The sequence below is a fragment of the Triturus cristatus genome, chromosome 1_2, assembly GCF_964204655.1.
Source record: "Triturus cristatus chromosome 1_2, aTriCri1.1, whole genome shotgun sequence".
NCBI lineage: Eukaryota > Metazoa > Chordata > Amphibia > Caudata > Salamandridae > Triturus > Triturus cristatus.
Genome location: NC_140580.1, coordinates 727,155,033 through 727,171,852, shown reverse-complemented (window position 1 = coordinate 727,171,852; position 16,820 = coordinate 727,155,033).

Here is a 16,820-nt window from a genome sequence, read left to right as displayed (position 1 = left end):
CATAGCAGCTTCTGGTAGTACACCAGAATTGTTTTCATCAACAACAAAAATCATCAGCTTTTCAGAGAAAAAGTCAGAGTTAACCTCTCTGACTGGAGCTTCTAGTCAAAATCTTAGCACTACCAGTTTAGAAATCACTAGTACACCAGTAGTTGCATCTCCTTCAAGGGAGACAGCAGCCAGCACCATAACATTCTCTGCAACAGATATCAATAAAAGTATTTCTTCCACTAAATCACTTCCTGCCACAGCTAGCTATATACATTCTACTAAAACATCTCAATCTACTGAGCAAACTTCAACTGACGAAACACTCTCAACATTTTCTGTATTTCCATCAGGTGCTTCCTCCAAGACAGCAATGGCAACTGAATCAATTTTAGGCGTATCTACCAGCTTTCTATCTGAAAGTAAATATTTAGACACAGAAACCACTGAATCGGGCATCATAAACTCCACATCATTCACAGAAACAGATCATGCCTCTATGCTAGAGCACATCACATCCTCTAAAGTAGCATCACCTACTGCCAAACAGAAGACAATAACAACTTCCCATACATCATCACATGCTACAGCTACCCAAGGGAATATCTTAATTGAATATTCCACTACTGCCTCAGAAATCAGCAGTCACACATCTGCTCAAGAAGGCATAACATTGGTCGATATTATTTCCACTCAAGTTACACCTGAGGAATCCACTGCCTCACAGACACAAAGTGATAGTTCTAGTGAGCTATCTATTACTCCTTTCTTCACATCTGCATACACACAGACCCATTCAAATGCTTCGGTCTTTAGTCAAACCTCTAAACCTATGATTAAAGAAACTTCTATTTCAACTGCACCTAAAGAGTCATCAGCTCCTACACCAGAATTGTCTTCCTTAGCCACAATTAGCAGCAATCCAGAAGGTCAGCCATATTTTATTCCTTCAACTGAAGCCTTTACTTCATTTACTCCATTTACCGCAATAGAAATCATTAGTCAACAGATAACTACAACTTCTCAAATAGAACCCTCCTCTCCAACGTTGATCTATTTTACTTCTCAGGTCTCTGAAGCTATTTCAGCCACAGAGTTATTTCCCATTACCACACACAAAACTAGTTCTAGGTCTGATTCTTCGGAGCAAAAAACATCTTCCCAAAGAGCCCCGTGGTATTCTGCATCTCCAACAGACACCTTCGCTAAGGAAGGAAAAGCAACTAATTTCATATCAGATTTCCCCACAAGTTTAAATTCAGAGAGCATGACTTTGAGAACACAGTTTAGTGCATCTGGTACATTAGATTCATCAGCAAGTACCGAAACAGTGTTTGCAATATCAGAGTTAAGCCCTATCTCGCGAGTGACAATACCCACTGATGCGACACAGAGCACCTCACGACAGTATCAATCACCAATATTTCAGACTATGCAAGGAACAATCGCAAATGAATATTCAGTGTCAAAACCAACAAAATCTGCAGTAGATAGCAACGCTTCGACATCTGGTAAAACAGGCCAGTCATTGGTTAGTGACATCTCAATGGGACAGTTCATGACATCTTCCTTGGTGATAGAACACTCTACAGTTCCTCTATCGGTAGCTCCCTCTTCTAAAACAGAAATGAGCCAGTTAACTGAAAGTCTGCCCGAGCGCCCTTCAAAGAAAGAAATAAGTACTGAAATTCCTCAAGTTACTGTCTCAGGACTCACAGGTTTGTCTTTTAGTACATCAGTCACAGAAGAGCCTTCAACCGCTCCACTAGACTCTTTTTACACAACACAGCTAATAGAACCCATTGATTCAACCCACTCTTTCCCCACTTTTGCCATGCAAACACATTCAGTGAAAGCAGTCCAATCAAAAGAGCCATCGCCAACATTTATAAGACCCTCAGCCGAACTACCCAAAGATTTGGAAACCAGCACTTATAGTAAATCCACAATTGGCATTTCCACCAGTTTAGTGTCTGAAAGCAGAATATCAATAACTTTTGCCACACCACCTAGTAGCTCTGAATTCACTGGTACAACTGAGAACATTGTTTCATCTACACCTGAACTTGCCTCAGAAAGCAAACCAACGCCCACACAGTCCTCAGCTTTACTAGCACCGTCATCTCCTCAGTCAACATCTTCACCAAAACTAACCCCAGAAACAATTACTGCAGAACCATTACCAAACTCTATGTTTACAACTGCATACAAACAGACTTTATCAGAGGTTCCAAACTTCACCATAAGTCCTACAACATCAATCTTAACTTCTTCCATTTCAACAGTGGTTGAATTGCCAACAGTTTTCACACCTGAAATATTTTCCCTCAGCACGGTTAGCAGCAGTTCACAAAGCCAGACAAACATACCCTCAGGCACTGAGGTCCCAAGTTCAGTTCGTACACTTCTCATTACAGAAATCACTCGTAAAGAAGTAGCTACAGGTCTTCAAAGTAAGCCCACACCGACCGCCCTAACCGATTTTAAATCACCAGACTCTGAACTTATTTCTGCCACTGAACCAATTCCCAATACCACACTAAAAACAAGTTCTATGGATGAGTTTCTATCTCCGGGTCAAAGCATATCTTCACAAATAGTTACATCATATCCCGGCACTCCAATAGAGAGCTCTTCTGAGACAGAAATATCAACAAAATCCCCATCAGACTTATCCACAAGTTTCCTTTCAGAAACCATTACATTAAGAACACAGCCCACTTCATTTGGTACTTTGGATTCATCAGCAGAAACTGTGATCTCTTCATCAGCGTATAGCCCAGTCTCTCATGTAACAATGCCCCATGGGACTCTTCAAAGCAAATCATCTCCATATTCATTACCAACATTTTCAACTACTGAGGAAGCAATCTCAAGTAAATCCTCAGTACCAGATCATTTGAAATCTGCAACAGATAGTAACACTTATACATCTGTCCAACCAGACCTGCCATCGGTCAGTGAGATATATACAGGACTGTTAGAGACCTCTTATTCGTCAGGGATGAAACATTCTACAGTCCCTTTATCAGTAGCTCCCTCTTCTAAAACAGAAGTGAGCCAATTAACTGAAAGTCTACCAGAGCGCTCTTCAAAGAAAGAAATATCTCCTGAAATTCCTTCCATTACTGGCTCAGGACTCACAGCTCCCTTTTTGAGTACATCAGTCACAGAAGAGCCTTTAACAGCTTCACTAGGCTCTTTTCACACAACACAGCTCTTAGATCCCATTGATGCAACCCACTCTTTCCCCACTTTCGCCACACAAACACATTCAGTGACAGCAGTCCAATCAAAAGAGCCATCGCCAACATTTACAAGACCCTCAGCTGAACTACCCACAGATTTGGAAACCGGCATTTCTAGTAAATCCACAATTGGCCTTTCCACCAGTTTGGTGTCTGAAAGCAAAATATCAACGACTTCTACCACACCATCTAGTAGCTCTGAATACAATGGTAGAACTGAGAACATTGTTTCATCTACACCTGAACTTGCCTCAGAAAGCAAACCTACGCCCACACAGTCCTCTACTTTACTAGCACAGTCATCTCCTCAGTCATCATCCTCACCCACACTAACACCAGAAGCAATTACTGCAGAACCATCTCCAACATCTATTTTCACATCTGCATACAAACAGACTCAATCAGAGGTTCCAAACTTCACCATAAGTCCTACAACATCAATCTTAAAGTCCTCCATTTCAACAGTGGTTGAATTGCCAACAGTTTTCACACCTGAAACACTTTCCTTGAGCACAGTTAGCAGCAGTTCCGAAAGCCAGTCATACATACCCTCAGGAACTGAGGTCCCTAGTTCAGGTCCTACACTTCTCATTACAGAAAGAATTAGTAAAGAAGTAACTACAGGTCTTCAAAGTAAACCCTCACCGACAGCCCTAACCTATTTTAAATCACACGCCTCTGAACCTATTTCTGCGGCTGAACCAAATCCCTATACTACACTAAAAACAAGTTCTATGGATCCATTTCTATCCACGGGTCAAAGCATATCTTCACAAATAGTTACATCATATCCTGGCACTCCAATAGAGAGCTCGTCTGAGACAGAAATATCAACAAAATCCCCATCAGACTTATCCACAAGTTTCCTTTCAGAAACTATTACGTTAAGAACACAGCCCACTTCATTTGGTATTTTGGATTCATCAGCAGAAACTGTGATCTCTTTATCAGCGTATAGCCCAGTCTCTCATGTAACAATGCCCCCTGGGACTCTTCAAAGCACATCATCTCCATATTCATCACCAACATTTTCAACTACTGAGGAAGAAATCTCAAGTAAATCCTCAGTACCAGATCATTTGAAATCTGCAACAGATAGTAATACTTTTACATCTGTCCAACCAGACCTGCCATCGGTCAGTGAGATACATACAGGACTGTTAGAGACCTCTTATTCGTCAGGGATGAAACATTCTACAGTCCCTTTATCAGTAGCTCCCTCTTCTAAAACAGAAGTGAGCCAATTAACTGAAATTCTACCAGAGCGCTCTTCAAAGAAAGAAATATCTCCTGAAATTCCTTCCATTACTGGCTCAGGACTCACAGCTCCCTTTTTGAGTACATCAGTCACAGAAGAGCCTTTAACAGCTTCACTAGGCTCTTTTCACACAACACAGCTCTTAGATCCCATTGATGCAACCCACTCTTTCCCCACTTTCGCCACACAAACACATTCAGTGCCAGCAGTCCAATCAAAAGAGCCATTGCCAACATTTACAAGACCCTCAGCTGAACTACCCACAGATTTGGAAACCGGCATTTCTAGTAAATCCACAATTGGCCTTTCCACCAGTTTGGTGTCTGAAAGCAGAATATCAACGACTTCTACCACACCATCTAGTAGCTCTGAATACAATGGTAGAACTGAGAACATTGTTTCATCTACACCTGAACTTGCCTCAGAAAGCAAACCTACGCCCACACAGTCCTCTACTTTACTAGCACCGTCATCTCCTCAGTCAACATCCTCACCCACACTAACACCAGAAGCAATTACTGCAGAACCATCTCCAACATCTATTTTCACATCTGCATACAAACAGACTCAATCAGAAGTTCCTAACTTCACCATAAGTCCTACAACATCAATCTTAAAGTCCTCCATTTCAACAGTGGTTGAATTGTCAACAGTTTTCACACCTGAAACACTTTCCTTGAGCACAGTTAGCAGCAGTTCAGAAAGCCAGTCATACATACCATCAGGAACTGAGGTCCCTAATTCAGGTCCTACACTTCTCATTACAGAAAAAATTAGTAAAGAAGTAACTACAGGTCTTCAAAGTAAGCCCTCACCGACAGCCCTAACCTATTTTAAATCACACGCCTCTGAACTTATTTCTGCGGCTGAACCAAATCCCTATACTACACTAAAAACTAGTTCTATGGATGAGTTTCTATCCACGGGTCAAAGCATATCTTCACAAATAGTTACATCATATCCCGGCACTCCAATAGAGAGCTCTTTTGAGACAGAAATATCAACAAAATCCCCATCAGACTTATCCACAAGTTTCCTTTCAGAAACTATTATGTTAAGAACACAGCCCACTTCATTTGGTATTTTGGATTCATCAGCAGAAACTGTGATCTCTTTATCAGCGTATAGCCCAGTCTCTCATGTAACAATGCCCCCTGGGACTCTTCAAAGCACATCATCTCCATATTCATCACCAACATTTTCAACTACTGAGGAAGCAATCTCAAGTAAATCCTCAGTACCAGATCATTGGAAATCTGCAACAGATAGTAATACTTATACATCTGTCCAACCAGACCTGCCATCGGTCAGTGAGATACATACAGGACTGTTAGAGACCTCTTATTCGTCAGGGATTAAACATTCTACAGTGCCCTTATCAGTAGCTCCCTCTTCTAAAACAGAAGTGAGCCAATTAACTGAAAGTCTACCAGAGCGCTCTTCAAAGAAAGAAATATCTCCTGAAATTCCTTCCATTACTGGCTCAGGACTCACAGCTCCCTTTTTGAGTACATCAGTCACAGAAGAGCCTTTAACAGCTTCACTAGGCTCTTTTCACACAACACAGCTCTTAGATCCCATTGATGTAACCCACTCTTTCCCCACTTTCGCCACACAAACACATTCAGTGACAGCAGTCCAATCAAAAGAGCCATCGCCAACATTTACAGGACCCTCAGCTGAACTACCCACAGATTTGGAAACCGGCATTTCTAATAAATCCACAATTGGCCTTTCCACCAGTTTGGTGTCTGAAAGCAGAATATCAACGACTTCTGCCACACCATCTAGTAGCTCTGAATACAATGGTAGAACCGAGAACATTGTTTCATCTACACCTGAACTTGCCTCAGAAAGCAAACCTACGCCCACACAGTCCTCTACTTTACTAGCACCGTCATCTCCTCAGTCAACATCCTCACCCACACTAACACCAGAAGCAATTACTGCAGAACCATCTCCAACATCTATTTTCACATCTGCATACAAACAGACTCAATCAGAGGTTCCAAACTTCACCATAAGTCCTACAACATCAATCTTAAAGTCCTCCATTTCAACAGTGGTTGAATTGCCAACAGTTTTCACACCTGAAACACTTTCCTTGAGCACAGTTAGCAGCAGTTCAGAAAGCCAGTCATACATACCCTCAGGAACTGAGGTCCCTAGTTCAGGTCCTACACTTCTCATTACAGAAATAATTAGTAAAGAAGAAACAACAGGTCTTCAAACTAAGCCCTCACCGACAGCCCTAATCTATTTTAAATCACACGCCTCTGAACTTATTTCTGCGGCTGAACCAAATCCCTATACTACACTAAAAACTAGTTCTATAGCTGAGTTTCAATCCACGGGTCAAAGCACATTTTCAAAAATAGTTACATCATATCCCAGCACTTCAATAGGGACCTCTGCTGAGACGGAAATATCAACAAAATCCTCATCGGACTCATCCACAAGTTTCATTCCAGAAACCATTACGTTAAGAACACATCCCACTTCATTTGGTAGATTGGATTCATCAGCAGAAACTGTGATCTCTTCATCAGTGTATAGCCCATTTTCTCATGTGACAATGCCCCCTGGGACTCTTCAAAGCACATCATCTCCATATTCATCACCAACATTTTCAACTACTCAAGGAGCAATCTCAACTAAATCCTCAGTGTCAGATCCATTCAAATCCGCAACAGACAGTAACACTTATACATCGGTCCAACCAGACCTGCCATCGGTCAGTGAGATATATACAGGACTGTTCAAGACCTCTTATTCGTTAATGATGAAACATTCTACAGTTCCTTTATCAGTAGTTCCCTCTTCCAAAACAGAAGTGAGCCAATTAACTGAAAGTCTTCCAGAGCGCATTTCAAAGAAAGAAATATCTCCTGGACTTCCTTCCATTACTGGTTCAGGACTCACAGCTCCCTTTTTTAGTACATCAGTCACAAAAGAGCCTTCAACAGCTCCACTAGGCTCTTTTTATACATCACAGCTCTTAGAACCCATTGATTCAACTCACTCTTTCCCCACTCTTGCCACACAAGCACATTCAGTGACAGCATTCCAATCAAAAGAGCCATCGCCAACATTTACAAAACCCTCAGCTGAACTACCCACAGATTTGGAAACCAGCACTTATAGTAAATCCACAATTGGCCTTTCCACCAGTTTGGTGTCTGAAAGCAGAATATCAAAGACTTCTGCCACACCATCTAGTAGCTTTGAATACAATGGTAGAACTGAGAACATTGTTTCATCTACACCTAAAGTTGCCTCAGAAAGCAAACCTACGCCCACACAGTCCTCTACTTTACTAGCACGGTCATCTCCTCAGTCAACATCCTCACCCACACTAACACCAGAAGCAATTACTGCAGAACCATCTCCAACATCTATTTTCACATCTGCATACAAACAGACTCAATCAGAGGTTCCAAACTTCACCATAAGTCCTACAACATCAACCTTAACTTCCTCCATTTCAACAGTGGTTGAATTGCCAACAGTTTTCAACCCTGAAACACTTTCCTTGAGCACAGTTATCAGCAGTTCAGAAAGCCAGTCATACATACCCTCAGGAACTGAGGTCCCTAGTTCAGATCCTACACTTCTCATTACAGAAATCATTAGTAAAGAAGTAACTACAGGTCTTCAAAGTAAACCCTCACCGACAGCCCTAACCTATTTTAAATCACACGCCTCTGAACCTATTTCTGCGGCTGAACCAAATTCCAGTACCACACTAAAAACTAGTACTATGGATGAGCTTCTATCCACGGGTCAAAGCATATCTTCACAAATAGTTACATCATATCCCGGCACTCCAATAGAGAGCTCTTCTGAGACAGAAATATCAACAAAATCCCCATCAGACTTATCCACAAGTTTCATTTCAGAAACCGTAACGTTAAGAACACAGCCCACTTCATTTGGTAGATTGGATTCATCAGCAGAAACGGTGATCTCTTCATCTGTGTATAGCCCATTCTCTCATGTGACAATGCCCCCTGGGACTCTTCAAAGGACCTCATCTTTATATGCATCACCAACATTTTCAACTACTGAAGAAGCAATCTCAACTAAATCCTCAGTGCCAGATCATTTCAAATCTACAACAGATAGTAACACTTATACATCTGTCCAACCAGACCTGCCATCGGTCACTGAGATATATACAGGACTGTTCAAGACCTCTTATTCGTCAATGATGAAACATTCTACAGTTCCTTTATCAGTATCTCCCTCTTCCAAAACAGAAGTGAGCCAATTAACTGAAAGTCTACCAGAGCGCATTTCAAAGAAAAAAATATCTCCTGAAAATCCTTCCATTACTGGCTCAGGACTCACAACTCCCTTTTTGAGTACATCAGTCACAGAAGAGCCTTCAACAGCTCCACTTGGCTCTTTTTATACAACACAGCTCTTAGAACCCATTGATTCAGCTCCCTCTTTCCCCACTCTTGCCACACAAACACATTTAGAGATAGCAGTCCCATCAAAAGAGCCATCGCCAACATTTACAAGACCCTCAGCTGAACTACCCACAGATTTGGAAACCGGCATTTCTAGTAAATCCACAATTGGCCTTTCCACCAGTTTGGTGTCTGAAAACAGAATATCAACGATTTCTACCACACCATCTAGTAGCTCTGAATACAATGGTAGAACTAAGAACATTGTTTCATCTACACCTGAACTTGCCTCAGAAATCAAACCTACGCCTACACAGTCCTCTACTTTACTAGCACCGTCATCTCCTCAGTCAACATCCTCACCCACACTAACACCAGAAGCAATTACTGCAGAACCATCTCCAACATCAATTTTCACATCTGCATACAAACAGACTCAATCAGAGGTTCCAAACTTCACCATAAGTCCTACAACATCAATCTTACCTTCCTCAATTTCAACAGTGGTTGAATTGCCAACAGTTTTCACACCTGTAACATTTTCCCTGAGCATGGTTAGCAGCAGTTCAGAAAGCCAGTCACACATACCCTCAGTGACAGAGGTCCCTAGTTCAGTTCCTCCACTTTCCATCACAGAAATCATGAGTAACAGAGTAACTACAGCTCTTCAACGTGAGTCCTCACCGAAAGCCCTAACCAATTTAAAATCACAAGCCTCTGAACCTAATTCTGCCGCTAAACTTATTCCCAATACCACACTAAAAACTAGTTATATGGCTGAGTTTCCATCCACAGGGCGAAGCACATCTTCAAAAACAGTTATATCATATCCCGGTGCTCTAATAGGCACCTACTCTGAGACAGAAATATCAACAAAATCGTCATCTTACTTATCCACCAGTTTAATTTCAGAAACCATTACATTAAGAACACAGCCCACTTCATTTAGTGTATTGGATTCATCAGCAAAAACAGAAACTTTGATCTCTCCATCAGCGTTTAGCCCATTCTCTGAAGTGGCAATGCCCACTGGCTCTCCTCAAAGCACTTCATCTCCATATGCATCACCAACATTTCGAACTACTCAAAGAACAATCTCAACTGAATCCTCAGTGCCAGAAATATCCAAATATGCATCAGATGGTAACACTTATACATATGACCAACCAGACTTGCCATCTGTCCATGAGATATCTACAGGGCAATTCAAGGCTACTTCTTTGTCAAAAATGAACTATTCTATCATTCCTCTATCAGTAGCTCCCTCTTCCAAAACAGAAGTAACTGAAATGTTTCCAGAGCACTCTTCAAAGAAAGAAATATCCCCTGGAATTCCTTCCGTTATTGGCTCAGGACACACAGCTTCATTTTTGAGTACATCTGTCACAGAAGAGTCTTCAACAGATCCACTAGGCTCCTACCATACAACACAGCAACCTATATATTCAACTCATTATTTGCCCATTCTCACCAATCAAACAAGTCCAGTGACAGCAGCCCACTCAGAAGAGGCATCACCAACATTTACAAGAACCTCAGCTAAACTACCCACAGATTTGGATACCAGCAATTCTAGTGAATCTCCAATTGGCATTTCCACCAGGTTGGTGTCTGACAGCAGAACATTACCTATTTCAGCCACATCATCGAGTATCTTTGAATCTACAGGTTCAAATGAGATTTTTTTTCCATCTACACACAAGCTTGTCTCAGAGAGCCAAGCTACACCCACTCAGTCTTCTTCTTTATTGACACTGTTGTCTCCTCAGTCAACACTGTCGCCCACACTGATGACAGAAACCATTTTGGCAGATCCACCTGTAACTTCTGCTTTCACATCTGTAAACACACTGACTTCATCAGACGTTTCAAACTTCAACATAAGTCCTAGAACATCAGTCATAACATCTGGCATTTCAACAGTAGCTGAATTGTCAAAACTTCCTACATCAGAACCAATTTCCTTGACTACTTTAACAAGCTTTTCAGAAAGACAGACACAACTAATGCCGGCAACTGAAGCCACTACTCCTGTTCCTCTATTTAACTCAAGTGACCTCATTAGCAACAGTATACCTACAGTTCTTGAAGCACAGCCCTCACCCTCTACCTATTTTACTTCACAAGTTTCTGACTCTATTTCTGTCACTAAATCTACCATCCACAAACGTAGTTCAATGGCTGAGTTTCTGTCCACAGAGCAAAGAACAGCTTCCAAAACAGTTCTGTCATATTCTGTAGAAGGTCCCACAAGCAGCTCCCGTGAGTCAGGAACACCAACGAAACCCTCATTAGTCTTCTCTACCAGTTTTGTTTCAGATACCATGAATTTAAAAACACATTCTACCACACCTGGAATGTTAGCTTCATCAGCAAACACAGGAATAGTGTTCTCAACAGGAGAGATTAGCCTCTCCACTCAAGTGGCCACACCCTCTTACACTACACAAAGTTTATCATCCACATATATATTACCAACATTTCCAACTACTCAAGAAACAATCTCTACCAATTCCTCCATATCTGCAACGGACACCAAGATGTTTACATCAGCCCAACCAGAACTATCATCAGTTAGTGTGATAGCTACAGAACAATTCAAGACACATTCTCTTTCAAAGACACAACACTTTACGGTTTCTCCATCAGTACCTCCCTCTTTAAGAACAGAAATAATCAGATTAACAGAAACCTCCCCACAGCATTCTTCAATGAAAGGATTATCTACTAAAACTCCTACTGCTAGCAGTGCAAGACCCACATCTTCTCTGAGTATACCAGTCACAGAAGATCCTTTAACAGCTCCTCTGACTTCCTTTTTCACAACACAGCTCTTAGAACCCATTAATTCGACTTCCCCTACACTTGGTCTAACCAGCCACACAGGTTCAATGACAGAAGTTCAATCAACCAAGCCATACACAACAGCAATAACATTCTCAACTGAATCGCCTACTTCCATAGAAACCAACAATTTCTCAGAATCCACAATTGGATTTTCAACCAGCGTTTTTTCTAAGACACCAGAAATTAGCACGAAAGCGACATCTACTGAAACACAACCATTAACCAATTCTGAGGCTAATGCTTCATATCTCACTACATCAGTCACTGAAGAACCATCAACAGTTCTAGAGACTTCAGTGTTAACAACACAGCTCTCAGAAGAAATGTTTCCAATAACATCTTCACCTATCACCACTATTCGGATAAATTTAGTGACAGAAATGGAGTCACTAGAATCATCTAAAGTACCTTTTAAAATATTAACATCTACTAAGACACCTATTTCATTTGAAACAAGAGGTTCACTTGAATCTGTATTTTCGGTTTCTGAAAGTAGTTCTACTAAAAGTAGAACTATGCCCTTAACCACTATTCCATTCAGTTCTGTTGAAACAACTACAGAGAACAAATCGGTCACCTCACTTCTACCAGAACTCAGCTCAATTACTCCACCTGATACACACACAGAATCTTCGGCTTCACAGACAATGTCAGCATCTCCTTTACCATTCCCGCTACCACACAAAAATATTTCTACTGAATTACCTGCAACCCTGGCTTTCACATCTGCAGCAGAAAGTAGTGCCTTACCATCTGCATCCACCTTGACACATCAAAATGTTTCAATGGTCATTGACAGCACTGCATTACCACTTAGAACTTCAGGTCGATCAATGATTGAATTTTCAACAACCGCCTTATCAGAAACAGGTTTTCTCTCACCAGAAATTACCAGCAATACAGCAAAGCAGGTGGAATCCACCTCAGTGACTGAAACTTCTTCTCCAACACATCCTGTTAGTAATACACACATTCTCAGTACTTCAGTCACTACATTTGTGTCACAACATTCATCTGCTAATCCAACTGCTCTTACCAGAAGCATTTATGAAGAAATGTTTTCCACTGAATCGTTTCCTGCCATCACAAACCAAACAAGTTCAGTAAAGGCGATTCCATCCAGAGAGCAAAGCAGCTTTTCCAGAACAGTTTCAATGCACTCGGGATCTTCTACAGGTGTCCCACCAGTAAGAGGAACATCCATTGCATCCACTTCAGGCTTTTCTACCAGTGTGGCTTCTGAAAGCATTATTCCAGGCACAGAAACCACTGCATCAAGTTTCCCTGACTCATCAAGAAATCCAAAGATGTTCTTAACCTCTTCACCAGAGATTAGCACATCCACTGAACTTGCAGCAACAACTGAACTAGCATCTTCTCACAAAGAATCGTTCCATCATACTTCAGAAACACCCTTGAGTGAACCTTCAGTATCAGTACTAACAACGTTTTCAGGAGAAAGCAGCAGTTTGACATCTAGCCAGACAGATGTGCCATCAATCAGTGCAGTTTCTTCAGCACTATTTAAGACATCCTCTGCTTCAATGATGGGACATTCAACAGTTTCCCACTCAGCAATATCCTCATCAACCTCAGAATTTAACAGACTAATAGAAAGCCATTCAGAGCTCACTACAACAATGAAACCGTCCACGGAAACTCCTATACGCAATAGCTCAGAGGCCATAACATCACATTATGTTACATCAGTTCCAAAGGAGCCTTCAACAACACAAAGCACCTCTGCTTCTACAACACATCTCCCAGAATCTGTTTATTCAACCAGATTGTTTCCTATTACCACAAATAAAACAAGTGCATTTACAGCAATCCAGTATACAGAGCTATCTGCAACAGTCATTAAAATCTCAGCTTTCACTGAAGCACAAATTTCTTCAGAAACAAAAAGCTCTGATACTTCAACAGTCGTTCCCTTCAGCAATTATTATGAAAGCAAAATCTCACCCGCAGTGGTCACAAGAGCCAGAATCACTGAATCTTCAAGTGCCAGACAAGACACATCACCTGTATCTGAACTTGATTCTAATACGCAAGCTACACCCAACAATGTCTCTGCTTCACAGACAATATCACCATCTCGCTCCTCATCCCCTGTGACACTGGAAACTATTTATGTACAACAGTCATTTACTCCACCTTTAGCATCTGCACCAGAAAGTAGTGCCTCTGTACCTGCACCTACCTTTGGTCATTCAGCCGTTTCAACCTTCGGTGGGAGCATTACATTACCACTTAAAACACCCACTAATGACATTATTGACCATTCAGCAATACCTTTGTCAGATGTGACCACTTTGACCACAAATATCTCCAAAGTTACAGAAAGAGAGTCAGAACCGACATCATTTGCCACCACCTCTTCTATGAACCGTCCTGCTACCAGTTTAGAGATCATTAGTAGTCCTATCTCTACGTCAGTTTCACAACATCTGCCATCTACACCTCTTCCCTCTATTATAACACACTTTTCCGAACAAAAATCTGCAGAAATATTTCCAACTAGCACAAGTCAAGCAAATTCCCAAGAAGTGTTTTTATCTCCAGAACAGGCCCCTTATTCCACAACAGTTTCAACATATTCTATCCCTCTATCACCATTAAGCATGTCTACTAGCTTTAATCCTAAAAGTACAGCTTCTGACACAGAAACTACAACATCAAGCACACTTCAATCATCTGCATTTAGTTTCTCTGCTTCAGAAATGAGCAAATCCACTGAAGTTACATCAAACGCTGAACTGACCTTTGTTCAGAACATATTACCTGATACATCAGTAGGGACAGCAACAAAAACATCCCCAATAGCACCTTCAATATCAGTAATAGCAACAGAATCATCAGAAAGGAGCACTGCAACAACACCCAATCCATATATGTCATCTGTCAGTGAGACTTTATCACCACTATTTGACACATCCTTTATTTCAATACCTGAATATTCGGCAAGTGCTTTGTCACCACAGCCCTCTTTGACCAAAGAAATAAGCAAATTAACAAAAAGTGTGTCAGAGCTCACGTCAGCGACAACAACCAAGAAAGCAGTCAAAGTATCTTATTCTACTACATCACTCCCAGAAGAGCTTTTAACAGAGGATCTGACCTCCATGTCTACAACACTGTTTTCAGACTCCTTTTCTTCTCCTTTGTTGTTAAACATCCCTTCAACCCAAAGTAGTTCACTGACAAACCTTACCCCAAAAGAGCCACCCAAAGCATCTACACTAGTCTCAACTTTCCCTGAATCACCCATTTCTTCTAGAATTGGAGTTTCAGGAATCTTAGATGTTGCCACTCGTCCCATTTCAGACAGCAGAATGGAAAGCACAACAGCACCATCACCCAGCATTCCCCAAGCATCACACATTGCAGAGTCTGCTCTTTCAACTGACTCTTCACCAACTTCCCTACCAGAAGTATCCTTCACGAGAAATGCCTTTTCAAGTATGTCAGACTCCCAGTTAGAGCTCACCTCAGTCAACACCCTTTCTGGCCTAACTTCATCCATAACCAATGTAGAAGACACCATTTCCACTCAAATGACTATGTCACTTCCAAATGAACCATCCATTAACATAATGACATACCCTGCTAGTAAAGCCCCTGACATTGGGAGCCCCACTAAAGTATTTCCCACCACATCACTTCAAACAGGTACTTTGACAGAGTCAATATCCATAGTAAAATCCACACTTCCCATCTCAAGTTCAAATGCTTCTATGTCACATGACGGTATCTCATCTGAAACAAGGGTTACAGATGAACCCACATCCGGACTCTTTACTAGCACTGTTTCTAAAAGCATTACATCCATTGAATCAAGTGTACCCGAACTGTCATCAACAACAGCATCAACATCTTCTAATGAACAAGAGACTAATATTACTGTTCAAGTGACAACACCAGTTGAGAGCTATTCTACTGAGAGAATATCACCTTCCTTTACAGTGTCACCTTCTTTAAGCACTGGAGAATCAATTTCTGATGAGCAGCCTACACTTGGGTCTTCCCTATCTGCCTCACAAGTAAACACTCTCACCTTCAGCCAAACAAAGTCTCCAAATTGCCAATGGATTGCAACATCAGAGTTTGAAACATCTATTACACCCGATGGACATTCAACTGATGTGCCGCTTTCAGAAGTGACCTCTCCATCTGCTGACATCAGCAGATTAACAGAGCCCATTTCATCAACAACAGATGTTACATTTACAAAAGGTCAACCAGCTAATTTTACGGAAGTTCCATTAACAGGACTGTCCACATCTTCTACAATTAAAGCAACCTCTGTTTTACATGAAACAAGACTAACATCTGAGTCTTCATTCACTGTTTCTCCGAGCAACCCTTCTGGAAGCAGTCATTTACCCACAAAAGCAACAGTGTCCCCCAAGTCTGAAAAATCAGGGGTAACAGAGAGCATCTCTTATCCAGACCTCAGCACCACACAAGAGTTTACTACACAAACAGCAACACCTTATACTGGTACTGCGACACCACATCGATCACCATCCACAATTACACTCATGCAAGAAACATCTGCTGAGATATCAGCAACTCAGTCTTACATATCTGTTTCAGATACCAAGGCCTTAACATTTTCACCCTTCACCACCAATGTTCAAGTGTCACCGCTCAATGAGAGTCCTGTGCCTGTATTGCAAACATCCTCTATTTCATCTACTCAATTCTCCGCTACTTTTTCACCAAACAGCATCAGCATATCACAAGGCACACCTAATCCATCATCAGGAACTGAAAGATCAACTATACCACCCACGGGTGCTAGAAGGGAAATGACTGCTACTGTGTCTTTTTCAAAAAGTGCCCCCTCTGACTCTGAAGTGTCTACTCAGTCCACTTTGGATGTGTCTGCCACGACTGATTCGGAAAGAAGATCTTCTGGTGCAATAACCACAGGCTTAATCTCTTCAATGGAACCAGTCAATATTAGCAGTAGCACATCTTCCCTCCTGTTATCCTCTAACCAGTCAACAGACAGCAGTATTTGGCCTGATATCCAAACAAGAGCACAGGTGTCTACGC